Genomic DNA, 25327 nt, shown 5'->3' with positions numbered 1-25327 from the left:
GAGAGATGTTCATTTAGGTGGCTTGGTACACGTGCACATATATTTTCTATCTGCCACATATATGAGGATGAGGGGGAAATTGTTCCAGTTCACATTCAGAGGCAGGCCTTTCTAATTCACATCTTCTGAGGCTGCATTCACACAATACAGTCATACCTCAGGTTGTGAACATGATCCATGCGGGAGGCACATTTGCAACCCGCAGCATTCACAATCCACAGCTCACGCGTGTGACGCGATTTGGCATCTGCGAGACCAAAACCTGGAAGTAACCCGTTCCAGTACTTCTTGGTTCGGCACGGTCTGCAACCCGAAAATGCGCAACCCGCAGCGTTCGTAACCTGAGGTATGACTGTACATTTAAAGCACTATGATACCACTTTAAACTGTCATGGCTTCCCTCAAAGAATTATGGGAGCTGCAGTTGGTTAAGTGTGCTGAGAGTTGTTAAGAGATGCCACAATTCCCTTGTTGTTGTTGTTTAGTCGTTTAGTCGTGTCCGACTCTTTGTGACCCCATGGACCAGAGCATGCCAGGCACTCCTGTCTTCCACTGCCTCCCGCAGTTTGGTCAGACTCATGTTTGTAGCTTCGAGAACACTGTCCAACCATCTCGTCCTCTGTCGTCCCCTTCTCCTTGTGCCCTCCATCTTTCCCAACATCAGGGTCTTTTCCAGGGAGTCTTCTCTTCTCATGAGGTGGCCAAAGTACAATTCCCTTACAGAGCTGCAATTCCAATAGTGATTTAATGGTCAATCTCTCTTCTCAGGGAGCTCTGGGAACTGTAGCTCTGTGAGGGGAATGTGGAGGTTTCCTACAAACTCTCACCATGCTTAACAAACAGCAGCTCCTAGAATTCTTTGAGGGGAGGCCATGACTGTTTAAAGTGGTAACATAGTGCTTTAAATGTGCAGTGTGAATGTGGACTAAAACAATGTGTGGGCAAAAACACATCCATCTTTCAAAAGCCGTGCTTCTCTTAATTTTGCAAAGCAGTCCTCCAGCCAAGATGTGTGTACCAAAGAAATGCACATACTAGGGCAAAGTGTGCGTAAAAATGCATATATTGGTGAAAATAACATTTAAAAATGCGCTATGTTGGGAGGAATTGCAAACAAGCATAGGTTTATCATGAGAAATTTGCTGATTAATTTTCATGAGGACTTAAAGGGGGGAGAGTAAATCTCAAACTGATGTGGAAAGGACTGAGGAAAAAGAGGAAATTGAGGGAAACCAAAATTGGGGGGTTCATCCATCCTGACACACATATCACCATTTAGTGTAATATTTTGAATCAGTCCTCTGTGGCCTGGAGATAGGATGGGGAAGAAAAGGACATACAGAAACTAGGATTGGGGAAAACTATTAAGCAAGGCTGCATCACACAGCTGGACAGTTCATAGCATGGACCTGCCCAAGCCCAGAGCTCTTTATGACAGCTGAGTGACAGGAAGCTGCAGCTACATAGGAACTGCACTGGGAGTGATGGTTACGTATGCAATCATGTGCCAAAGGATGGGTGTCCTTTAGTGTAATGCAAACTTCTGTGAACTAATTCAGAGTGAAAAACAAGCTGCTTTCCTTTTGGGGAAGGCTTGAACTTGAGCTAAATTCAAATCCATTTAACCCAAGGAGGTAAAGTAAAAGACAAAGAGAAATATCATATTCACCTCAAGAAAGATCCCTTGAGATCCTGCTCACCTGAGGCGAGATAGGGCTCAGCAAAGGTCACCACTTGGGAACCAAGACTTGACATAATTTAGCACCCCGGATAAGTCCAGTGTCAGACTGGAAAAGAAATGGCTTTTTTTCTTTCCTGTCTTCTCCCATTTAATGCAAAGCAGTAAACGAAAATGCTACAAGGCACTCATGCTGGCATGACAAATTTCAAGTCAATAAGTCTTTCTTGCTGTTGCCAAGATGTACACTGAGATTTGGTGCTTGGCATTCAAAATTAGATAACCTTCCTTGAGTAACTACATTCACTGTATCTACAAGAACGAGGAATAAATCAACAATAATTGAAGTACTAAAAGTGTCTAATTTCCAGCACAGTGCTTCAAGCAACAACTGAAATTAAAAAACTGTTAAAGCTCAGCTACATACCCATACGATCTTGTCATGAATGCACTGAAGCAGAGGTTAAGAAAAAAAGAATAAATATGCATTCTTAGTTGAAAGTAATGTTCTTCCATAAACGGGTGGGGATGAATTGAGGAAATGTCAGGTCTCATGTGGGTACCATGCACCTCATAGGCAAAGATTCTGTATGAGCATCTCTCAAGCAAGAAATGGAATGGCTGTTGTGCATAGGCTTTGCATAGGTAGCAGTGGGAATGGGCGGCTGTGTAAACCTGGTCCTCCAGTCCCACGTTCAACACTTTTAATATTCAATAACTATCTCCCTTACGACTCACGGAGTCATTTCTGGGATGTGTCTTCCCCCTGGAGCACTGAATCATAGGATCAATCTGCAAAGGAGCCAAAATTCACATCTGAAACTCCATCAAGTGGACAGCACATTTAAAAATGCTTTTACCTGCTGAGCCAGCTTCTATTTTTAAGCTGCTGCTGTATTCCTTTTGTGGGATTGCTTAGATTTTAATCACCGTAAGCTGCCCTGAGTAACGTGAATGCACTAGAAGGGTGGAGTAGAACAAGTGCAACTCATCACCTGAATCCTTTTTCAGGTAATGCCCACTGTTCCCAGCCCTGTCCTTAATGAGATCATCTTCTGTATTATATATCATGCCCACCAGAAAGTATTTTCCCTATAGCTGTGACCTTTGTTCATTCCCTTGGGTTTTGTATTCCCTGAACAGCTCAACCTCTACTCTCCCTGCCCCCAGATGCTCCAACCCTCTGAATTGCTGCTGGAGTCAAACTTTTTCAGCTTTACCTACCGTAATTCCCTTCCCTTTCCTCATCTCCCTGTCCCCATGATTTTAAGCTGTGTTTCTTGGTTTTGTTCAGATTAGTCAAGACCTACACAGGAAACCTTTGCCTATTTTAACCATATTCATAAGGAGCCTTCCTAACAGTAGTGGACTGTGTGGTGGGAAAGGGGAAGAGGAAGCCTGAATGCATCTGGGATTGTGTAGAGAAACAAACTATGGTTAAGGAAAGGCACTATTTTAACCATATCCATAAGGAACCTTCCTAACAGTAGTGAACTGTGTGGTGGGAAAGGGGAAGAGAAAGCCTGAATGCATCTAGGATTGGGTAGAGAAACAAACTATGGTTAAGGAAAGGCACTGAGTTCACACATAACAACATGCAATAGTTAAGTCAAGTCAAAGTTCACTAGCCAACAACAAACCAGGGACGAACGTTGGTCTTTCAAATTTCAGCAGCACCCTGTGTGAGGCAAAAAGCCTCTTGCTCTCTGTTCTGCTCAATTCACTACGTCATAGTTGTTTTGACCTGCGGCACCCCCTAGGCTTCGTGCTCAGGTCAGCAGAACCAGATTAGCTAATGGGGCCTCCTGCTGCCACTGCGCTGCCGCCACGCGATTTCTGTTGTCATCCTGAAGCAAAGTTCTCAACCCGAGGTACTATTTCTGGGTTAGCGGAGTCTGTAACCTGAAGCGTCTGTAGCCTGAAGCGTCTGTAACCTGAAGCATCTGTAACCTGAAGCATCTGTAACCTGAAGCATCTGTAACTCGAGGTACCACTGTACTGCAATATGAACATCCTATTTTCTTAGTCTGTATTAAAAGGTTTTGGGGTTTTTTAAGCCATTTGGTAGTATGCTTCTTCAAATTAGAAGATTTTTAATCTGGGCACTTCAATCAGAAAAAAAAAACCAGTGCCAAAACACAACAGAACACTCAGAGAGTACATTTTGAGTTGAGGGCCAAAACAAATAAAATTAGGGAACCATCTCCATCTCATATGGTGTACATTGCTGCTCAAGGTGCTTGCACTTCCTTAATGTAAAGGGAATTTCAAAGGGGACTGGCTTTACAGGCAAGCAATGCCTAGGATAAACATCAGAGGCTAATTTAAAGCTCTATAAAAAATACTCCACCATGTACAGTATATCTGATAGGGAGACATTAGTTTTTACACTTTGATTGAAAAGTTAAAGGGGGAAGCGGTTGTTTCTCAGAGAAAAAGCAACTTTTTAAAAAACAGCACTCAGGCATGCTGCAAGCAAGGATGATTGAACCAGAGGATTTTGCCTCTCACGTGGCCAAGCTAAGTCCTGCAAAAGCAAACTGCACAGAGTGTTTTCAATCATTATACCTCAGTGGAAAACTAAAAATCAAAAGTGGGCAAGATCTAGGAATGAGCACTAGGAGCCTCCTCTGCCCCCTGACCGGCCGCCTGCCTAAATCACACCAGTGCGCTCCCTCGTCTCTTTAAAGCTCAGCTAGAGAATGTAATTCACACCTCTGTAACATTCGTGAACAACTGCTGCAAATTCCCAGTTTGCAGGGCTTCCTGTTAAATCAAGAGACAGATAAAGTATAGTTTTATTCACAATTGAACAAGCAGGCCTTTAAACACATCCTGTACGTATAATCCATTTGCCTATCCTCTTTCCCTCTTCCCAGTTTCTCTTCTGCCTGCCAGAGCCATTTCAAGGTGATCTGCAAAGACCAACAACAACAACAACATTTCCTGCTCCCTGCTAACCCCAAGTAGTCAGATGTTCCAAGATCAGTTTTGGACCAGAACTGGAAATAAAGACGAAAGGAGTGGGGTATGGGCACATTTAGGAATTGCAAGACTCTGCAGAAGGGGAAATAACAATATGGGATGGGTAGCTAATGTAAAGGAAATCCGTTGACCTCCACTTCAAGAGCCAATCCCCCTGCCCAGGGTGAGGGACATGATACATTATTGCCCCTTTACCCATGACATACAATTAAGGATTGTAGGGAAGCCCCTTCCCTCCTGAGGGTCCACAATTCTGATCAGGTGGATGTTCCATATCCAGCCCACAGGACCCACGGCCCGGAGCAACTGGTCTCAGGAAATGCCCATCATCCTGTAGGGATGGTGTACAACAAATAAAAGCTAGAAGCCCCTAAGGTGTTTCTTGAGCCTGCAGGATTATTTAGATGGCTCTGAGTGCTGGTGGTGTTGTATGAGATGTTCTAACGATAATGTACAAAAGCACATCCCTTGGAATCATAGAATGGTAGAGCTGGAAGGGACCCCAGCGGTCCTCTGCTCCAACACCCTGCAATGTAGGAATCCTGTCCACAGCTGTCCCTGGGTGGGCTCGAACCACCAACCTTCTGGTTAACTGGCAGCTGCACTGACCCACTGCACCGCAAGGGGAGGTGGGGGAGCACAGCTTGATGGATCCCTATTCTTTGCCAACACACTGCCATATTCAAGGTGAAGAAGGGTTTCTCTTTGATGATTCTGGGGATCTTCTCGCCTTCCATTGTAGCATGTGAATGTTCACTTTCTTGCTTGAACTGACCATTGGCTATTGCCTGGGTGGTTGGTGGGAAGTGAATTCTAAGACACTTGTCCTGGAGGCACTTCTAGCATTCATGAATATATGGAATTCCCTTATACTGAATCAGGCCATTGGTTCATCTAGCTGTCTTCTCTGCAGGTCTCCAAGATCTCATGTAGACAGCCTGGCCAATTCTACTATCTGTGTTCTTTTTGAATAGAGATGCCAGGAGCCATCTGCATACAAACTGTGTGATCTGCTGTTGAGCGGTGATATCAGCCCCATGCTCCTCGTGGTCTCTCTTCTTACAGCTCATACTAACCTGGGTGAAATGGGACATTACAGAACATCTGGATGATATTGAACCGATAGGAATGTTTGTACTAATAGAAACCTCCCTCAAGCTGGAATAAATGACTTTGAAGCCTCTTTCATCTCTGTTGTTCTATGATTCTACAGGTACTAGCATATCCTCTGGAATAATCCTATTACAGTAAATGGGATTTCTTCATAATGAATAGACTCTGAGCTACAACTCTGACTCACATGCAAATTAATATTCCCCAAATATTTGCAGTGCTGTAGCTTAATCTTGTACCCCTTAATAAGAGCCAGAAGCTTCTTACAGCACTTTTGTTTTGTAGTTCTCTTAAAAGGGAAATGTTGGGCTTAACATGATTTTTCTTGTTCCTTATTGTTTATTTGCATCACTTATTTGGTTTCACATGAAATGCATCACAACCCTCATGTCAACCATCCTCTCAGCGGGCCTTTGAAACAGATAGTTGTTGCCAATTTGAGGATGAAAAGCTGAGGGTGACACGCAGCAATTTATTCATTACAATGATTCACTTACTTGCATGGGACTTGTGAGGTCTAATCCTATCCCATGCACCTAAAGATGGTTACAGTCCCATCCACTGACTTCAGGAAATTGGCGAAGGGCCATAGCTCAGTGGTAGAGCATCTGCTTTGCATGAAGGTCGCAGGTTCAATCCCCAGCATCTTCAGGTAGGGCTTTGTGAGGACACTGCCTGAAACTCTGGAGAGCTGCCACCAGTCAGTGTAGACTATACTGCACTAGCAATGGACCAATGGTCTGACTTGGTATATGACAGCTTCCTACAGGCTTGATCTGCCATTGCTCATGCTGTGTACCACTTAGGGTTGTGGCTAACTGGTGGATCTGAGAGTGAAGTCAACCTTCAGGGATACCAGAAGTCACTGAATCTGGATAGTTATTCATGAACAAACCGCAGAGAACTAACTTTGGTAAACAAAATGATCTGTTGTCATACTGGCAAGACAGACTGTGCATTTGGGGCATCCTGAGGACAGACACTACCATCTCTAAGCCAGCTCCTTACTCCATGGTCACAGAGATGCACTTGAGGAACAACCCTCCCCTTAAATCCATAGGATCTCAAAGCGATGGCTGAATAATTACCTTCCCCATGCCCAGGGCCCCTGAGAATGTCCATAGCTGAAATGGAATGAGAGTCTAGGTAACTCTGGAGCATGTTCACCAATACTTCAACTGCGGTTTGAGGCTGACTCAGTGTATATATTTCTTTGTTAAAATTTGAATGGGGGGGGGTAGCCACCAAGGGGAAGAATGAATTGCAGAAAGTTTTAGGTACCAAATTATTTCCCAGTATGCTTTGTGTACATATTAAAGCAACAAGCATGAACAATAATTATGGCACTTAGTTCCATTTGTTTGTTTCTTTGCAATGCACCCAAGTGATAGTTTCAGCCATGAAAATGAACCACAACTAAAATATGCCGCTTATCTGCTTTATTGTTCATTTGAAAATTGTGGATCTCCTTTAACTCCAGTTTGGTAAATGTGTCCTTTCATCATATAACTTACATATATAGCACCTGCACAACAGAATCACTCTCCCTCCATCTCTCCCAGTTGCAAGATATCTGAAACCTTATCCGTTGTGTCATGTTGGATTACAGACAGTCAGTTCTATAAATTTTGGTCATCTCAATCCTCATCTCCCCAACTGCCTTGGTAAAATACTCTGAGTTTGATTGTGTTCTCACCAAGACCACCTCTACTCAGAGTATTCATTTCAATGGAATACATGGGGGTGTCCCTTTTTTGTTTATTGAAGGAGAAGGAGAAGGAGAAGGAGGAGGAGAATATACAGGTCCATTGAGGCATATTATTTAAACAGAGGAGCATAAACCAGGTTCATATGGCATAAACTCAACTCATAAACTAAACCAGGTTCATAATGTTATGAACCTAGTTCAATTCAAAATCCTTTATTAGGCATAGTACACCACACATTAACACACAAACATCATATATAAACTGTATAAAATACGGGCTCAGCGAACACAATTTATCTCAGTCCTATTCTTAACTCCACGAAATAAATCGATGTACATAGATAATATAATACAACACAGCAACATCACCTACCATTAAAAACCACTAAGTCTCTTTATCATGGCCCATTCTTTCTTCATGGACAGCACTTAAAAATTCAGCCGCTATTAAAGTAGTTTGATCATCGCTGTCTGCCAGCAGGTCCTGAACAGTTGGTTGTGTAAAAATCTGTATGAACCTAGTTTAGGCACCTCTGTCTGAATAACATACTCCAATAGACCTGAATATGTTCATTTGGTGTAAACAAAACAAAACAAAATCCCATTTGTTTATGGAATGTTAAGGGCAGAAAGGAGTTGTGGTATAAGGCCCTTTTCAATGGGAAACACTATTTTGCACCCTTTTTTCTCTTTAAGAAAAGCTCTTTTATCAAAATGTGTTTTACATGTGAGAGCTTCATAAAGCAGATAAGGAACAGGGCACATGTCCTGTGTAGGCAGTTTCCGGAAAAGAAAATTTAAGTGTTCATGCCAGGGGGGAAAGTGATCATCACCATTCTTATCACTATCCTACAAACCTAAGATTGCTGACAAAACTACCTTAATTTATTATCCTGTGTATGAGAGCATCTATAAAGTTTACATGCATACAGAGGTGAGGAGCAAAGTTAAGGCAAGGGAAGAATTTGTTATAAGTGAATGAATGAAAAAATGAATGAATTTTGTATGTGAGTCAAAGGTACAGCCAGGAAAAAGGTTTCTTTAAGAGTGTGACATGCTTTACACGCATTTACACAAGACTCAAACCAAATCTGACTGCTTATTCTTGTTCAGGCAGTTTTACCTACGATTCGGACATCTGTAGAAATGGTAACAATTTGACCAGAAGTGAAGCTGAAACACTGAAACTTTCCCCCTTTTAAAGAAGAAAACAAAACATCGCATAGCCTAAATAAAATGTAAAATAGATCTCGGGAAGAATCCTAAGAATTTTTTTTTCAAACGGCCAAGATTAATTTCAAATATTTTGAACGCACAGGCAATCATTTGCTTCCAATGGATAATTCATTCTGCTCCCTACTTACTCAGTGTAAAATCAATCTGTTCTGTTTGTATGACATAAACAACAAGCAGTTTCACAAGAATGAGGCAAACCATATGTGAAGGTGTTTAAGAAAGCACAACAGGGAATACACTGTGCAAAGAAGCATCTGCATTTATTTCAATGTCAAATCACCTGTGTGTTATAAAAAATGAAAGTTTATTGTTTTTGTTAAAAACAATGTCACCACGGCACTGCAGTGCTTACAATTAACTCTTGCTTTCCTTCAAGCTCTCAGATTCATGTGTCCCCTATGGGAAGCAGGTGGAAATAAAGCTGATGGTTTTTAAACACTGTGATTTCAGTGCCAGTTTTAAGACTGATTTCATACACTGCAGAGTACATTATGGTTTAATGGAACTGCATCACTGACAATGGCCAGCCTCCCCAACCTGGTACTCCTCTGGAGGTTGTGGCAGTAGCAGTCGGCAGAGCTAACCATCACCAACGTCACTGTGGCTTATTGATAGGGAGAGGGGTAAAACTGCAGCAAAGTTGCCACAGTGCAAATACACCCATGTTGTTGTTTAGTCATTTAGTCGTGTCCGACTCTTCGTGACCCCATGGACCAGAGCACGCCAGGCACTCCTGTCTTCCACTGCCTCCCGCAGTTTGGTCAAACTCATGCTGGTAGCTTCGAGAACACTGTCCAGCCATCTCGTCTTCTGTCGTCCCCTTCTCCTTGTGCCCTCCATCTTTCCCAGCATCAGGGTCTTTTCCAGGGCGTCTTCTCTTCTCATGAGGTGGCCAAAGTATAGGAGGTGCCATATATGCATTTGCACTGTGCAGACCTCCCTGCCCTCTTGCACCAGTGATGGGAGGTCAGGTAAGTTTTGCTGCCCCCACAACCTGCTACGGAGCTGCAAGCTGACAATTCCCTTCGGCCAGAGGCAGCATGCAAGAGAAATACAACTGAACAAAATTCAAAAAAAATATTGTGACCGGGAAAATATAGGGGACAATCATAGCTGAACTGTATTTTTACCTTTTTAAACATATACTGTATCACTGAGAATGGGGAAAGAATTGAGTTTCTGCTAGGCAAAAAAACGGAGGTGGTGAGAGTTTTCTGCAGTCATCAAATGAAATGCTTTCTGGGCACCAAAGACTCTTGTCCTCCACATGAGCATAAGGGCTCCTGCTCATGGAGGGAACTGGAACCCCACAGAGGTTCCACACTGGAGGATAGGGATAGTTCGGCAATTTCCACCAGTTCCCCACTCCCCTGCAGCCTCCTCCACAGCCAGCGGCGTAGCTAGACGCTCAGGTGCCAGGTGCGGCCCATGCATCCTGCAGCCAGGGGCGGGGCGCGCTGCATGGAACCTCTCCGCTGCCTCTTCCTCAGCTGTAGGGCAGCTGGAGTGGCAGAGGGCAGACACAAGTCCCACACTGCCATTTCAGGGAGCACAGAACCTGCAGGCGCCCAAGCCACCACGTCACTCCCAGGAGAGATGTGTGGCTCGGGCACAATGCAGGCCCTGTGGTAAGTGCCAGCCCCCGTGGTGTGGCGCCCAATGCCAGCCGCGTTTCGTTATGTTTGTTGACTGAACTAAAAAGTTTCGTGAGCCCAATTATTATTTTTAACTCATATATTTGTCATTTTGTCACCCCCCTCAGTGATGACACCCGGGGCGGACCACATCCCCCACACCCACTTCCTCCACCACTGTCCACAGCCACCTCCTGCACTGTTCTGGAAAGTTCCTCAGTCATCTGGTGCACTTTTTCAGGGGGCTGCAGAGGGACCTTCTTCACTGCAAGTGGAACTCCACCGGGGCAGCCCAAGACATTTTGGTACCTGAGGCAAATCACAAAATGGTGCCCCTCCTCATTGTTAGGGACAAAAAGGAGTATGAAGACTGACACCAGGAACAAGGTGGGAGTAAATATCTACAGCGGAATCTGCTGCCCCTGTGGTTCCTGCCACCCAAGGTGGTTGCTTCACCTACCTCATGGTTGTGCCGGCCCTGAAATCCACTGAGCCCATCTTCAGATCCAGCTCAATGTGCCCCTGAAGTAAGTGAGCAATGGGGTTTGCAGACTCATTTTATAAAGATTTCAAGGCTTGTCCACTTAGGGCTTCACATATTATTGAAGTATGCTATGAATTATAGCATTATGGAGACAAATATTGGCAGTGATAAGAGTAGTAGTTTTTGCAATCACTTCAAAAAAAAAAAGTTTCAGGAAAATCCTGTCTTAAAATACACACTTCTTGGCTCCTGTATTCCAGTTTTATGTTATTTTCAATTTTATTTTTTTACAAGGCAAAGATAATGGGGCGCCAGGATACTGAAAAAGCCCAAACCATTTTCAAGGCCATTGTTAGCTGATAATTAATGCAGTACATGTATCACTTTGAAGATGGCTGGTAGTACAGCATTTTATGATAAATAGACTTTATGGGGGGTTTTTTAAAAGCAGGATTTTGTAAAAAGGCTACCCCAATAAATGATTTACCAGCTCCAGTAAAAGATCAAGGAAATTGCTCAGATTGCATCTCAGAGTATCTAAAACTCTGATGTTTATGGAAACCTAAAAAGCTCCTAGACCTAGAGCCCCATTATTTTTTATTTTTATTTTTGTCTCTAATCATCTAACATAATATATTGTTAAAGAACTAGTAGAGGAAGGTCTGGGATCAGAGAAAGGGAGCAGCCCTTCAGAGACAAGTTGGGGAGACAGTGCGGGAACAGAGAAATGAAGAAGATAAATAATAGACAGCTTAGAGCCTACCCTTTGTTGATCTCATTGCTACCCAGCATTGTGTAGAATTTTTGCGCAGCAACACACCGATTTGCTAAGCCTCTGCCTCTAGGGTGCAGAGCTGTTATTGCACTACAGTTCCCATCATTCTTGGCCACTGGTCCTGCTAGCTAGGGATGATGGGAGTTGTAGTCCAAAAAAAGCTGGAAAGCCAAGTTTGAGGAACCCTGATATAGCCCATCATTGTCTACTCTGGATGGCAATAGCTCCCCAAGGTCTTTGACAGAGAATCATTTGGCTATCACATGCTGCTCAAACGTTTGGTAACTGGAGATGCCAGGGACCAAACCTTTCCACATGTGACACTGCTCTGTCACTAAGCTATCATTCCCTCCCCACAAAGCCACTGGTACCTGCTTTTCCACTAGGGCTAGAACTGGCAACTTCCTGCTCTGCAAACAACAGCTTTGAGTGACAACTCAACAAGCCACTCAGATGGAGCAGGGTATGGGTGGGCCACTGAATAGAGTTCCCATTTTTTTATTTGATAGCAACCTTCCTGGCAGCTGGTGAATCTAAGATGGGCCAGTAGTCAATAGACAAGCAGTGGGATTTAGGGTAGAGCAAAGTAAGAGAGGGGTGGAGCAGGGCAGGGCAGGGTGAATCACATAAATAAGAAATAATAATATTTGATTATCAAACAAATATTATTTGCAAAGATCAACCCTTTCTTATAAGGGATGGAACAGACATTTGATTCAATTCGAATTTAAAGGTGAATGTACATAATTAGCACTTTCAATGCGCAAACTGAAACAAAGCCATCCTTTGACATTCACAGTGAATTTTGCAATGCAGTTTTCCAGGCAAGTCATGTCTACAAAAATGCATTCTATCAGGGAAAACGGATTTGCATAAATAAATATTAGGGAAATTATGTATATCAAGAGAAATTTGCACTTAAACACCGTAGAATTTTCACAATGATCTTTTTATGATAAAAATCACAAATAGTGATGTAGAAATGTGGAGATCTGAATTTAAGATTGGAACAAAACGAGAAACAGGAATTGACAGATTCGCCCACTCCTACTTCCTTATTAAACTTCCTCCTGCCCGCTCATCATTTCATAATCAGATTCCAAAAGCAATAGCCTTAATTGTGCTCTTAAGTGCTCCACATGGGGCCAGTGGGGATTGTTTGAAATCATAACTGCCAAGGCGAGCATGTACCTCACATCTAATAAATCAGGCAGAAAAAGGGGCTGGCAGCATTTTGCCACTTCAGTCACTTCTGTTTTGAAATTTGCAACATGGGTTTGGGTTGGGGAAATAGATATGCATGCCTTATTACGCAGGCATTATTACGCATGTCATCACCTACTCATAGTGGTCCTTTCCTCTCTTTCACTCTCTCTCTTGAAAAAAAAAGTCTCTAGGAAATGTTTCTGCACAAATTGTTAGCTTTGAAGAGACTAGGAGTTCTTGTAAGATGCTTCTCATAAGGTGGAGCAGGCACTCTGAAGCCAGGAGGAAAGAGGGCGAGTGAGGGGGGGGCAGCTTGTTTTGTCTAACTGAAAACTCCAGGCAAAACACTAAGGCTGGCAGAATATAAAATAAGGATTTGGCAAGAATCTTGTGGTTAGAGCAGCTACTTGTGCAGCTACTCTTTTAAAAAGAAATGCCCAGGGGTCTTTAATAACCACAAATGGCCAGGAACTCATTTTTATGGCTGATTCAAACGGCATCACTTCCAGCAACAGAAGAAATGAAATGTATTTTCTGATTCCAGAAATAATGAACAGCCCCAGTACTAAATCACCACTTATTTCAACTGTCATGTTTCCTTAGATAGTTTTGCTTCTATTGCCCCCGCCCCACCCTGACCTAAAGAGGGGGGGGAAACAACATGTTTTGCATAGTTCTACAGGAGTAAACCAAAAACAAACTGAAAAATCAGTTTGCTCACCATACGGAGAATCTGTGTTTCTCTAACTCCTCCAGATAAGATGTTACACGGAAAGCTGGTTCATCTAGTCCGATCCCAGGACTTCCTTGGCCACACACATTGCTCGGATCATCCTGGCTCGTCTAAAAATAACAGTCATAAATAAGGGAGATTAAGTGGCCAAAACAATGCACTAGAGATTTTACAACTCCTGTTTGAACGGCCTTGTTTGGGAACTACTTTATATATTTGAAATAATCTAGCAAACTCTGCAGTGCAGCACCATGGTTTTAACACACAAATAGCAAAGGAATTTAGTTGGCACTGACACACACTTTCATCTTTGTCTTTGTAAGTGCACCCAATTTGTCACTTGGTCCAAGGATTGGCTTAAGAAATGGGGAATAAAACCCTAAATGTTCAGCCAGGGCAATATATCTTTAGAGCAGATAGGATACAAAGTGGCTTTGCACAGTGATGAAACTTGATTTTTCTCTACAAAAAATTGGCATATAACATAATTGCTGAGACAATTAGGCATTGGTCTAGGCCACAGTGCAACCACCTGCAACCCTGGAGTTGGTTAATAATGTCTTAATATTCTTGAACTGCAAGCCCATCATCCCCCAGCCAGCATGGGCAATGCTCAGGGTTGCTTGGAGCTGTAGTCCAGCAATGTTTGGGGATTGGTTCTAGACAACAGTAGTGGCTTATTTAGCAGCAGGGAATGGAGGCAGTCATGTTCTCTCAGCAACAGCGGTGCTGCATTTGCTGCCATGTGGATGGGGTGAGGCAGAAGTGAGTCCAGATGAGCTTTGGTTAGGCAGAAGCACCCTTGCAGGTGCACCTGTGGGGCTGCCCCCATCCCAACTCACCTCATCTCTGCCCTAGCCAGCACAGCATTGTCACAATTTGGAGTAAGCCAAGACCACCGCAACCTACCATGGGCATAGCTAAAGGGGGGCAGCTGCCCCCCTTTAGAGCAAGTAGAACAATAGAAATACTGAACTGACCAATCACATCAGTTCGTGCCCCCCCCTGAAAAAAGTCCTGCCCCCCCCCCAAATCCTGGCTACGCCCATGCAAGCTACCAATGCTGGACGGTATGTAAACAGGAAAGTGGGACCCTCTATCAGGTACTCTTAGTTTTGTAGCCTCACTCCTGTTTTAGGTATTCCAAGTTACTACTGCCCCTTTTTGCCTCTTGGATGGGATATCATCCACATACAAGAAAAACAGGACTTCTATTTAATGACACATCCTAATCCTGGCATGCTCTGGTCCATGGGGTCACAAAGAGGCGGACACGACTAAACAACAACAACAACAACAAATTCTCATTATAATCCGACAGTTTGGGTGAGCCATAGATTACTACATTCAGATGCAACAGCCAACTATGGTTTGCCTCTGGTTAGAAGTGGATGTACCTCATCCTGTATCTTCCCTTGTAGGCAGAGGAAGAGGGGAGGGGAAGAGGGAGCAGGAGTGCAACTTGGTATCGCAACCGTGGGTGCCCAGGGTCGTGGGTGCCACGCAGCGTGCATGGCCCTAGCCCTGAAATTTTGTGGATGCTCAGGGAATTTTGTGGGTGCTCAGGCACCCAGGGCCCCAGGGAGTTGGTGCCTATGTGAGGGAGCATGTGAGCCTGCGGCAACCAGAGGTTTTGGCAAAGTCATCTGAATGCAGCATGGTGTTGCACATGCTGGTCTATAAGAAGTCTGTGCAAAGCGTTGACACACTCTCTGCAAGCTTATGAGTCAGAATTACAGCGTTCAAGATGCAAAGCGAAAAGGCATTAAAACGGATTATACGTGAACTTCACTGGGTTGTGTTTGATCATGCACATGACTCAGAACCAGATCTTATGTCAAAGGCACGAGGGTGTGGCTCCAGGAAGCTTTTACTTTCTCACAATGATCGCATGGGCATAAGCACTTTGTGCCCTTTAATAACAATACGTTAATAACTTAATTACACACAGCGCAATGCTCTGAACAACATCAAATAAGATGTCACTGTATTGCTCTTTAGGCCAACAAAACATCAGAAGAACAAAAATAGCAGTAATTAGGCTGAGGCATGGAAGTCCCTTAGAAGGCTCTGAACATCTCTCCTTCTCCAAATGTAACGTCTTACATTTTCCTCCAGCAAGGGTGCTTTTGTTTTCTGGGTTTTGTTTTAAAAGTACAGTGGACATGACTCAGAGGGAAAATGAGGTGCACTTAAACCCCATTGAAATAAACACCACTTAACTGCTTAGCTATGTGCATACTTATTTATGAAGCTTTCTCTCCAAATGCTGGAGGTACCTAACAAATGCCAATATAAACAACCCAAATTTAATAAGTTAATTTAGACCAACTTATTAATTCATTTCAAGTTTATACCACCCTTCAGTCATATTCCTGGAGCAGCTAACAGAAGAAAAATGATGTAGTATACATCCACTTACGACTATTGCTCGGGAACTATTGCGCTTCATGAAATAATATTGCATTATCATAAATAATGGGTTTATTGCTCGTACAAGCAATGGGTTGGTTTGAGACTTGTATTGGAGGGAACTTTCCTAATAGAGAAGAAGGGGGCATTCTTATCAGGTTCTGCATGCAGGCTTCTCATAGGCATCTGGTTGGCCATTGTGAGAACAAGATGTTGGACGAAATGGGCCGTTGACTTGATCCAGTTGGACAGTCTTATGTTCTTATGAAGATAGCCTTCAAATATTAACTTCCCGAGCTTTATAGGACATTACAGGTCACCCCTAGCACCTTGTGTTTGATCTGGTAGCATATTAAATATTAGGTGTTTGGTACCATGCCTACGTGGAACGCGGGTGGCGCTGTGGGTTAAACCACAGAGCCTAGGACTTGCTGATCAGAAGGTTGGCGGTTCAAATCCCCGCGACAGAATGAGCTCCCGTTGCTCGGTCCCTGCTCCTGCCAACCTAGCAGTTCAAAAGCACGTCAAAGTGCAAGTAGATAAATAGGTACCACTCCGACGGGAAGGTAAACGGCGTTTCCATGCGCTGCTCTGGTTCGCCAGAAGCGTCTTAGTCATGCTGGCCACATGACCAGGAAGCTGTACGCTGGCTCCCTTGGCCAATAAAGCGAGATGAGTGCCGCAACCCCCAAGTTGGCCACGACTGGATCTAATGGTCAGGGGTCCCTTTACCTTTACCTTACTATGCCTACAGACTTGAAAGAAGCATGAACTCAGGGTGAAAATGAGAAATGAGCTAAGAGGAAGGCACATTTTGGAAACCCTCACTGTGTCAACTCCCTATGTCCCCACTGCGGAAGGACGTGTGGATCCAGAATTGGCTTCCACAGTCATGTACAGACTCACTGTTAAGACCATGTTTATGGAAGACAATCTTACTTGACTACAAGTGATTGCCAAAGAGGAGGAAAACCATGCCTACAATTATTTGTTTAGTGATGAAATTTCAGAGATTTTGGGGGGGAGGGGAATGCAAAAAGAAAGTACAAGAATTTAAAAATGGTTTTTGATGGGTTGGTCCTTTTCCAGAAGAGAATTGCTCAGATTCACTATCATCGTATGATGGACTCTAAAATCCAAACACCCTTTTGAAGGGAGCAGGTAGAAACAGAAGTGAGAATACCCAATAAACCATAAAAGTTCAGCAAAGAAAATAACCAGCTAATTACCACTTCAAAGATTGGCAGGTATTGGTGAGCTGTTAAGAGATTTATTTAGCCAAAGTCTTTGGCAGAGCGGGAAAAAGGTGTGTTCTGAGCCATAAAAAAGTTTTACTGGCATTGCTGAGTTCACAAAATGTCAGCAGTTTTCCTCCAGATGCACACACAAAAAAACTCCACTGCAAGTCAAGGATGCCTTTTGAAATAACTGCAATTTATAAGGCAATTGTAGATTACATAGATGATAGATAGATAGATAGATAGATAGATAGATAGATAGATAGATAGATGATAGATAGATAGATAGATAGATAGATAGATAGATAGATAGATAGATGATAGATAGATCCTTACCTTGCTATATATACCATGAGCTTCCTTCACTGGGACCAGATCACAATTCTTATCAGATGAACCAGAGCTGATTGGATATGGCTCATTTCCTAAGCAGGGAAAGCACAACAAATATGTAATTCAAATGACTGAAAATATACTTGTTTCCATAATCATAGTAGCAAATTTTAAATAATTTAAGATTAATATCTTCAGCCTGTGCGAACACAGGGCAGATGCAGATGCCGGATTTGATGAGGCCCTAAGCTACTGAAGGTAATTGGACCCTTTATATGTCCAGCTGTCCTTTGTCAGCAACAAATTGTACTGTTTTTTGTGTTGAATATAAGCTATATGGTAATTCATGGACTTAATAGGTATCTAAAGCCATTTGCACATAACAAAATATGTATTTTAAATATGTATTGTTGAACTGAAATACAATTAAGAAGTATATTAATAGTGAAATACAATTAAGAAGAAGTATATTAATAGTGAAATAATTATTAAGCTCTAACTTAAAATGATTTTTTTATTCATGTATATCCAGTCTTTTATTCTTTAAATTTTTGGGGGGCCCCAAGAGAGTGGGGCCCTAAGCTATACCTTGTTTAGCTTATACGTATTGTGAAAGGATGGCCAATTGTTAGTCATTTAATCTATTATTGCCATATTTCCACTGTGTCATATTTATTGATTTATTGCCTCAGGTGACAGAATTATTGGATGGGTAACGGGTACTAACACCTTGATTTGGAACGGGGGTGCCAGTTACTGCTTTGCCTTAAGTAGTGAAATGTCTTGGGTGGGTGAGCTTCCTTGAGGAGAGTTTTCCATAACTGAGACGACACAACAGAAAAGGCCTAGTAGTCACCCACCATTACTGTTCACCATCGGGTTACCTCAATAAGGACTTCTAAAGGAGGCTCCCAAGTTCTTAAAGGCAAACCTACAGGTCAAAACCCGGAAAGGAGCCTTTTTGTTTGAGAGTTTCCTTCCCCCTGCTTTGTTTTTCCTGTTTTAGAAGCTGAGCAACCATTGCTGGACTACAGTGGTGGTGGCAGCAACTGACAGGAGGGAAACCTCTCCATCACCTGTGGTGTTGTGCCACCATAAAACTTCCTTCTAGGTCTTAGAGAAGTTAAGAACCTAAGACGAGTCTGCTGGATCAGGCATAATGTCTCGGACAGTGAGGTAGACCATAGCTTCCATGGTTAGTAACCATTGCTGTGTGCTTCTGCAACAGGGAAGAGAGAGAGAGAGAGAGAGAGAGAGAGAGAGAGAGAGAGATATGACCTATTTATTGAGCCAGTGTGGTGTACTGGTTAGAGGGTTGGACTAGGACCTGGGGAACCAGGGTTCAAATCTCCACTTGACATGAAGCTCATTGGGTGACCTTTGGCCAGTTACTGTCTCTCAGTCTAACCTACCTCACAGACTAGCTGTGGGGATTCACTGAGGAGGACAAAAATAATATTTGTTGCCCCAGCCACTCCATGTATGCCACCTTGAGCTCTTTTGAGGAAAAGGTGGGGTACAAATGCAACAAATAAATAATCTGATTTGCTTGCACAATGCTTACGTGAAGGTTAGACTATGGTCTTTATTGAACATTCATTCTCATTTGTTTGCAGGGACGTTATATGACAATCAGCATTGATCCTGAATTCATCCTGATTTGTTTTGCAGTGCTTGTTGTACATCTTCTCGTTAATCATTTGTTCATCCCAAACTTTTCAGTGTGTTTTCTCCATCACTCTCCCAACCACAAATAGATGTTTTTTTTAAAAAAATGTATTTGTGGCACCAGCATGATAGAGGGGTTTAATCCATATTCATTGAGTAAACCTAAATTTCTCATATGAGTTTCCACAAAATACAGAGAGCCTGGAGATGAAGGGGGGAAAGGGAAAGAAAGGATTGGTATGCCTGAGTGAGACGTTGGAGAGGAAAACAAATTGAATATACTGTTGCTGAATGATTTTCCTGTGGGCGGTTGTGCTTTGGTTGGTGGAGGGGTTTTTTTGAACTTGTATTCTTCCCTTTATTTTCTGTATCACTGAGCTCATTACTTTTAACTCTAGATAGATTTCCTGGTAAAACACAATGTACTTCTTCAGCAGCCATAAACTGTGAGGAGCTGCTTAAATTAAAGATCAATAAAAAAATTACAGGAGGAGAAAAGAAAATGTGTCATAAATAAAAAAGAGAGATGCTCTTTAAAAAAATGCTGTGCAATTAAACACAATGAAAATCTGAAATGAAATTAAATTTTGTTGTAATACATTTCCCATTCTTTTCTTCAAGAAAATTACCTCAGAAGTGGAAGGGATTTCTCTTCCCCTCCCCCTCCCCACGTAATTTAAATGTTAAGCGGCCAGATGTGTGTCTCATGCTTGAAGAGTTGAAGCTTTGCATTATTTAGCATATTAAGATTCACAGAATTTAAAAAAAGGCTTCCTTTATTGCCTGGAGGTTCTAATTAAGTAAACCTTAGCTTGGTACATTTAAAACTTGCAATACAAGAGATTTTGCTTCTTTCTTGGATTTTTCTTTCTGTTCTTTCTGCAGGCACATCAGTATAATAAATGTGGAAAATACTTAAGATGCTATAATTTTTCTTTGGCTTGAGGAATTAAACCTATCTATTACTTTAAGAAGATTTTAATAGGGCCAGCAATCAGAAAGACATCTAACGGCTCCAGACTACTTTTTTTTTATCATAGGAGTTTTTCATAGTTGCTAGAGAGGAAATGTGGCTTATAAAATTCTATGTAAAAATTCCCTCTCATATACACACTACTACTCAGCAAATTAGCCCCATGAAAACAAAAACGAGAATTGCACATTTCGTCTCTGCTCAACTGCATTCTCTCTTTTTTATAACATTTTATAATTGACCGCAAAATGCTATAAAGTGCTAATTAGATGCCCTATCAACTATGAGATGATGGAAGGAGTAGAACAGCTGCACTAGAAATTGTAATTAAAATGAAAATCCCACTGACAAGTCTAGGGACAATTATAAACCATACCCAAACATAAATATTTCTGCTTTCTTAGAAAAACAATGGAAGGAAAAGATCCAACATTGCCACTTTGCTGTAATTATTTTAGTAAGTCAGCTCCAAAATCATTACATTCTTTCTTAAACCCACTGATTTTACAAGATTAAAAGCAGATTTCAGGTTATCAGGTAAAAGGGCATGGTACAGTCCTCTGAATGCGTTCCAGAATGCAGCTAAGGGACTGCATCTTGAGGTATGATGGGAGACAAGGGAGTGACACATTATTGGTTCTCCTGGACATCTTTGTCTTTTGATACAATTGACCCATGGTATCCTTCTAGAACAGCTATCCAAGTAGTGAGTTGGGGCACTGTTTTATGGTCGCTCCATTCTTACCTGAACAGTTGGCCCCAGAAAATGGTGCCGGGGATTTGTGTTTAGTCCCTTGGGGTTCCATGAGGACAATCTTATTCTCCATCCTATTTAATATCCACAAGAACCTGCTGGGTGGGGACATCTGGAGTTTGAAGCATGCTGTCATCCATATGTGGATGACACACAACTCTATTTCTCCCTTTTTTCCCCTCAGCAGATACAGTGGTGGATGTTCTAAGGCAGGTGCCTGTCTACAGAAATAGACTGGTTGAGCGCCAACAAGCTGAGGCCAAAGCCAAACAAGATGAAGATGCTGCTTGAGATGGTTCCTTGGTCCAGATCGGATCTAGAGAGGGTTGCACTCACCCAGGAGGATCACGTTTGGAGCTACATCCACCATTGTCCCTGGAGGCAAAAGTGGCCTATGTTGCATGGAATTCACTTTGCCACCTTAGTCTGGTGCCCCAGGTACATCCCTATCTTGATGGGGATATCCTAGCATCAGTAAACTATGTTCTGGAAACCTCCTGTCTAGATTACTGCAATGTTTTATATGTGAGGTTGCCTTTGAAGGTGGTCCAGAAAGTTCAGCAGTTGCAGAATCTGGCTGCATATTTACTACCAAAGACCAGGCATTCACAACCTACCACACCTGTCCTTGCATGCCCTGACTGCCAGTACATTTCCAGGCCAAATTCAGGGTGCTAACATCAACCTATAGAGCCTAACACAGCTTCAGGACCCCAGTACCTGAAGGAACACCTCTTCCCATATAAGCCTACTTAGATATCAAGATCATATACAGAGGCCCTTCTTAGGAGGCCTCCTCCATTGGAAGAGTAGAGGATGGCAATGAGGGAAAAGGACCTTTTCGGTGGTGGCTCCCTGACTACATAATGCTCTCCCTAGGGAAGCTCACCTGGTGCCTTCTGTGGCAGTTTTCTGGTACCAAGCAAAGTCTCCCCCGGCTTTGTCTTTTTGGGTTTTTTTAGCAGTTTCATTAGTTTTAACAGTGACACTTTTTAAGGGCTTTGGAGTCAACATTTTTCTTCTGCTGACAGTTTTTAAATGTTGCTTCTTGGAGTTGTAATTTGGATGGGGAAACATATAATTACTATAATTTATCAGATTTATATACTGTCCTTCATCATAAGATCTCAGGGCAGTTTACAGAATAAAATACAGGATAAAAACAAGTAAGAAGTAAGTAAAACAAAACAGCAAAACAATACCCCCCTCCTTCCCACAGACACATTTAAAAGGCTTTAGAATATTAATCAGCCAAAGGCCTGGCTGAAGAACTTTTTCGCCTGGCACCTAAAAATATATAATGAAGGCACCAGGCAAACCCTGATGTTCTTATGTAATTTTGTTTATGGATTGTTTTTATTGTATTTCCTATTTTGTATGTTGCAAGTTGCCTAGGAGCTCAAGGTGACACACACATTTTAAAATAATAATAACAATAATTGTTGTTGCTGCTGCTGCTGTTGTTTCCTGTGGTGGGGATTTTGTTTTGTGATGTTTACACCGGGCTCTTATTAGAGAACAGTTTCTAGAAAACAGGCTAGAGCAACTGAAATGACAAGACACCAATTTCTTTTGCGACATAAATAAAATGATATTATCTGCCCGGACCCAAGACCCTACCCATGCACAATCTATCTAGGCATGGGGAAATGGAGGACGCAAACTCCTTTATTTCAGCAAATGTCACTGACCCCTTTGAAACACTGCCTATAAGGAATTATTGATAGGAGCAGCTTCTGGCGTTTTATCAAGTAATTACGTTTACATCCTATATATACAGCAGACACAGAGAAGCATGCTGGATGCTGGAAGCCATAGCCCCCTTGAAGTTGTACAGAATGGGAAGTGGAATAAGGAAAAGCCTGCTGCATTGCCACAGCAATTGCTTCATAAGTCAGCTAGGGAGCATAAATGTCATCTCTCCTAGGGCCTTTCCAGCTGATACAAGCTTCACACTCCCCTCTTGGCTCCCTTTGAACATGAGATCCATCCCAGAACCAGCAATGTGACCCAACGTCCTGAACGAAGCCCACAAGCCATGTCTGGTGGCTCAGTGGAGTATAGAGTGGATCAGTTGTCAACCTATTTCAGTCCCATGCTAATATCACGTACAGTGGTACCTCGGGTTACAGACGCTTCAGGTTACAGACTCCGCTAACCCAGAAATAGTACCTCGGGTTAAGAACTTTGCTTCAGGATGAGAACAGAAATCATGAGGCAGTGGCGGGAGGCCCCATTAGCTAAAGTGGTGCTTCAGGTTAAGAACAGTTTCAGGTTAAGAACGGACCTCTGGAACGAATTAAGTACTTAACCCGAGGTACCACTGTATGTGCATAAAACCAGCTCTGTCTTGTTCCATTTGTGGGTGAATGGTTTTTTGGGGCGGGATTTCAAAAATCCACTGGGTTTTACCCTCATTTCCCTCACTCGCTCGCTTCCCAAAAAAATTACAAGGAGGTCTGAGTTGTGCCTCTTTCTTTCTTTCTTTCTTTCTTTCTTTCTTTCTTTCTTTCTTTCTTTCTTTCTTTCAACATTTTACAGCTACTTGGAATAGCTAGTAAATCCACCATGGTCGCACAATTAAAAGAAACTTTTAAAAAAATGCTCCCTGGAAATAACCGTACATCATAATGCAGAGTGTCACTTCCTGGGAGCATATATTTTTTTAAGCCACGGAGGAAGTATTAGCTGTTCTAAGCAGCTGTAAAAGGTTAGCAGAAGGAAGCCCTTGGACCACTCCTCATAAGTACAGGACAGGCCTAAAGGCATGGATCAGTTTATGGATTAGGTGGCGTAATCTGCAAATTTGTGTTCTGATCCACACACACAGAAACAGTACAATAGTTTGAAAAAGTATTTTCCCGTGGCTGCTGGAAGATGAGAGTTTATTCTGTTCATCTGAGCTGCTAAATGATTTTAAGATCATGAATCAGGCAAGCCATTTGGGGAAGGAGACCTCTGTTAGCAAAGAGATGCTGCTAATAATACTGGTGTGAGGAGAGAAAGGGGAGAGCGGGAGACATCAAGATCTGCAAATATAAACCGCCAAATAAAATGCAAAGGGGTGTAAAAATGTCGTAGAAACACCGCCTCTAATCTGATGTTGTCAGTACACTCCACACACACCTTGTAATTGCAAACACATTGAGCCTAGACACACACACACACAGCCTTTCTGTACCTTTTCTGCAGGGCTCTGTTTGATCCTTCACATTTGATTTAAACTTGTCCGTGGCTTCGCCTGCCTAGTGAAATAATTGACAGACGGTATCGTTGGGGGTGTGGAGATGTGTGTTTTCGTAATCGAAAGACATATGCAAAGCAAATCTATTTTCAAAGTGTTAGCAAATTATCCGGAGCGATAAAAGCTCTGACCTGCTGGAAACATTTCAAGAGCTGGTCCTTTCTTTTCGTCCGAGTTTCTTTTGACACGCACCGTTCCCAACCTTCTGCACCATTAAACTGCTTTCCCACTTCCTTTTCAACAGTGGGAATACTTCCCTTATGGGTGTCAGAATCTCTCGGAGAGGTCAAAGGTCGCCCTGCGGAGGAAATAACAAGCTGTGAAATGTAAAAGAACAATTCCTTCCACATGTTTCCTCGCTCCGACAACAGCAAAGCACTGTCAGCCACCATCACTTCGGGATGGCCCAGGCCCTTGCAAAACAGCTCTGTCAAAACAAATTTACCATTAAAAGACCCGCGCAACTGTTTAAAGCTTTTTACTACCCCTCCAGTAGATGAGAACATTGTTCACTGAAACCGAATGGGGTGCATTAAAAGCGAGGCCACCAGAGAAAGATGAGCCATGGCATGGTCCAGCTAAAGCGAATGAGGTGTGTGTACACATGGATGTGATTGCATTGTTTTAATTTGCAATGGGCAGCATGTGCTTCCCTTAAAATGGAACACTTTGTCTGGTTTGTTTGCTCAAAAAACAATGACATGTCATAGGAAGTTTCCACATGGGGGCTTTATCCCAAAAAAGGGTTGTTCAGATCCAATGTTTCTGCGTATGTGATTAGCTTCCATAGTTTCCATTTCCTCACATCATGGATCTTCGTTGCCTTCTCAGTAGTGGCACCCACTCTGTGGAACACCCTCCCATCAGATGTCAAGGAGATGAGGAACTATATAACCTTTAGAAGACATTGAAAGGCAGCCCTGTATAGGGAGATTTTTAACGTTTAACGTTTTATTATGTTTTATATGTGCTAGAAGCCACACAGAGTGGCTGGGGAAACCAAACTAGATGGGTGGGGTATAAACAATTAAAAAAAATTATTTACTGTTATTGTTTTGTTTCTATTATCATTTTTAAATGACAGAACTTCCACATTAGCAAGCCCTTGCAACAAAAAAAAGCAAGGGATGGGAGGGAAATTAGGTTCAACCTG

General features: G+C 42.6%; 1 protein-coding gene across 1 annotated transcript in view; it reads right to left on the bottom strand.

The window, feature by feature from the left end:
• The window catches only part of LOC310714293 (uncharacterized protein), an 81687-nt gene extending 57240 nt beyond the window's left edge, over positions 1–24447 (bottom strand). The window contains exons 1-4 of the mRNA XM_083519649.1: positions 24306–24447; positions 24112–24175; positions 17539–17627; positions 13541–13662 (exon numbers count right to left, since the gene is read on the bottom strand). The gene's annotated coding sequence lies outside the window, so the exon portion shown is untranslated. The remainder of the gene's footprint in view (positions 1–13540; positions 13663–17538; positions 17628–24111; positions 24176–24305) is intronic.
• Positions 24448–25327: the final 880 nt, after the last annotated feature.

The sequence above is a fragment of the Podarcis liolepis genome, assembly GCF_965112155.1.
Source record: "Podarcis liolepis genome assembly, chromosome: 8".
NCBI classification, from domain to species: Eukaryota; Metazoa; Chordata; class Lepidosauria; order Squamata; family Lacertidae; genus Podarcis; species Podarcis liolepis.
Note: the sequence above shows the minus strand (reverse complement) of the source record. Positions and strands in the feature narration are given on the sequence as shown.